Consider the following 3,308-nt stretch of genomic DNA (forward strand, 5'->3'; position numbering starts at 1 on the left):
TTTTTATGCACTTATATTTACTGCCACACATGGAGGGTCGGTCCGTAAAAATAATACCTACTTTAAAACAGTCCCTGGTGTAAAAAAGGTTAAGGACCCCAACTGACCTTTATGGCTGAGTGAAAAAACATTTGCAAAGCTCTTTCAAATTGTATAACAAAGCTTGTTTTCTTCACTATGAAAGTCTTACTGTTGCATCATAAAACCTGTTATATTTCAAAGTTACATCTACTGTATGAACTTACAGGTGAAAATACAGGTGTCCAAACAAAAGCCTGTTTCAGTTCAAATTAATTGTAAAAGGCAGGTGGTGCAACTGGAAATACTGCAACTAAATGGAATAAATGTTATTTAAAAGTTTCAAGATTACATTTTACATATGTTAATAAATATGTTACATGCTTATAACAAAGTACAAATTAAATGCATTGTACACTTTTAAAACAGTGGTGTCCAAAGTGCAGCCTGAGGGCTATTTGCACACCGCAGAAAAAACAAACAAAACAAAAAACGTATGTGTCACATGTATTATACACTTATAATCAAATACAAATAAAAAATACATTATGCACTTTAAAACAGGGGTGTCCAAAGTGCTGCTCGGGGTCCATCTGCGCCAGGGGTCACCAACCTTTTTGAAACCAAGAGCTACTTCTTGGGTACTGATTAATGCGAAGGGCTACCAGTTTGATACACACTTAAATAAATTGCTAGAAATAGCCAATTTGCTCAATTTACCTTTAACTCTATGTTATTATTACTAATTAATGATATTTATCTTTGTGGAAACACTGATCATCTTAATGATTTCTCACAATAAATACATATAGAAACAGATAAATATCAATATGCAACACTTTATTTTTATATTTTCTCTAAGTGCACATTTTTCAAATTGAACATTTTCAAATGATCACTTCTAAGACAGTCTTGTGAAATCACAATATCCCATTTTAACTAGCTAGCCACTAACATTTATTAACAAATCATGAATGACTTTGCACCATGTTTGTACAAATAATAAGTCATGTAAAATACAAAAGTCAACTCTCAAAATTTTTAAATAAATTATGTCACACTTTGAACTGGACACCAAATCTGTTATCTGTTTCTTTGTCAGTTAGTGGGAAGCCTGGCATTGCATGCTGTTAACTAGTGTGTTGTACTCTGGTGTGTAACTTGACACTGCAACTCTGAGTGAGTCTTGCAGATGTGCATCAGTGAGGCGTGTTCTGTGTTTGTTCTTGATGAAGTTCATGTCAGAAAAGGCTGATTCACAAAGAGAACAGGCTTGCAACCTTCATAGCTGCTGCGCATGCACCACTGTACTTTTCTGTGTCAACAAGGCACCAAAAGTTTGGTGCAGCCTGGTGGGCTTTGAGGTGGAGGTCATTTTGCAGTGTTACAATTTCAATCTCCACCTGTTCAGCATCCAGGCTGAATTTTGCACTTAACTGCTCAGCAATGCATAATATGTCCACGTTCATGAAAGGATTAGAAATGAACGACACACATGGCTCCAGCTGATCCAGGTCACAAAACCTGTTCTCAAACTCTTGCCCAACTCTGTTTATGACCTGAGAGTACTTTTCTGCAACTTTGTCAAAAGCCTCAGATGCAGAAGCATTGTCTTTCAGCACCATCTGCACAGAGGGAAAGTGCAGCACTTTTTTTCTCTGTAAATGCCAGTTCACTGGTAAGTGCTGCTATTTGAGCTATTTTTAGAACAGGCCAGCGGGCGACTCATCTGGTCCTTACGGGCTACCTGGTGCCCACGGGCACCGCGTTGGTGACCCCTGAATTGCGCACTACAGCTATTTTTTCTGTTACTATAACAAAAAGTTCAAGTTAAATATGTTGTATGTTTATGATAAAATAACAATTAAATACATTATACACTTTAAAACATTCAAAAAGAAAAATATCAAAATGGGCCCCCATCCTTTAAGTTGAATTTGTTTTTTGCAGAATTTTTTTTCCAGCAGTACATTCCAAAAATTCTGTTACTATAACAAAAAGTTCAGGCTAGATATGTTGTATGCGTATAATAAAATACAAATTAAATACATTATACACTTTAAAACATCCAACCATCCATCCATTTTCTACCGCTTGTCCCTTTTGGGGTAGCAGGGGGTGCTGGAGCCTATCTCAGCTTAAAACATACAGAAAGAAAAATATCATAATGCCCCCCGTCCTTTGAGTCTTTAAGTTTAGTTTTTTTTTTTTCCTGGACATGCCTGCCTTCAAGTCTAATTTATTTACATATGATGGTGAAACAAAAGACGTTTTGATTTCCTTTTTTGTCAACTCGCTAACAAAAGTCTGTCACCTTTTGACACAAATTGTGCCATTATTAAGTAGTTTAACTTGTGCTGGAAAAACTTCCTGTTTATAGTGCAAGAACTTGAGTGGGGTTTGTTTGGCCTTGGACGTGCATAATTGGTTAACATGTGGCCTGTAACCAAAGGGCCTCGAGTGTGACCCTCACGATACAGGGACTTTGGGGAGTGAATGAGTGCATTGATTTTTTATAAAAGTACAACATTATGCTAAAGCTACTGCAAAAACATCTGCCAATGCTATTTTGTACCTACTGTACAGCAATCAATAATAAATTGCTGTACAGGAATGTTAATTGACTTTTGTGTGCATTTTCTTGGCCTTGGTGAGTGGAGAGGAAACTTGCTAAATGGAAACAGATTGTAAGACTTCCAAAAGTGAAACACACACACTTACACACATGTGCAGATTACTTACAGAGACAACGCCCCATGCAACAATTTGTAAGGCTTGTTTCCTCTTAGGGATATCAAAAAGCTGGTTTTGCGAAGGGGAATCTGTGAGAAATGACAAGATGTGTTAGAGCATAACCATCATGGAGAAGCACAAACTATTGTAAACATGGGGGTACTGTACACATGGTACAGCACTACAGTATTTCATATTAATCACAATAGCCACACATATTGCGTGACACATGGATATCCCAAAGCATGCAAATGAGCATCGAGAAACTTTTTCTCAAAGCCCGTCTTAAAGTGCTTTTTTTTTGTGTGCCCTCCATCTTTACCGGTAGAAAGTCCACTTCCGTGCCCGGGAATGTGCGTCCCTCGTCGGGCGTCAGGAAGCAGCGGTCTTCGGTCCTATCGTTGACCCCTCATAAACACGTCTGAGTCAGTCTGCGTCTGCTGGAAACACACCACAAAAGCGCACACCGGAAGCGGCTTCAAAATAAAAGGCAGGGGGAAAGAAAACTTTAAAAATAAAACTTAAGAATCTGTAGTCTTTTATATTTATTTTTGGTG

The 3,308-nt window shown here is 37.7% G+C and overlaps 1 protein-coding gene across 1 annotated transcript in view; it reads right to left on the reverse strand.

Moving 5' to 3' along the window:
* Window positions 1–3,134, reverse strand: part of LOC133650973 (four and a half LIM domains protein 1-like) — a 31,753-nt gene extending 28,619 nt beyond the window's left edge. The window contains exons 1-2 of the mRNA XM_062048798.1: window positions 3,074–3,134; window positions 2,761–2,840 (exon numbers count right to left, since the gene is read on the reverse strand). The gene's annotated coding sequence lies outside the window, so the exon portion shown is untranslated. The remainder of the gene's footprint in view (window positions 1–2,760; window positions 2,841–3,073) is intronic.
* Window positions 3,135–3,308: the final 174 nt, after the last annotated feature.

The sequence above is a fragment of the Entelurus aequoreus genome, linkage group LG05, assembly GCF_033978785.1.
Source record: "Entelurus aequoreus isolate RoL-2023_Sb linkage group LG05, RoL_Eaeq_v1.1, whole genome shotgun sequence".
Classification (NCBI taxonomy): Eukaryota; Metazoa; Chordata; class Actinopteri; order Syngnathiformes; family Syngnathidae; genus Entelurus; species Entelurus aequoreus.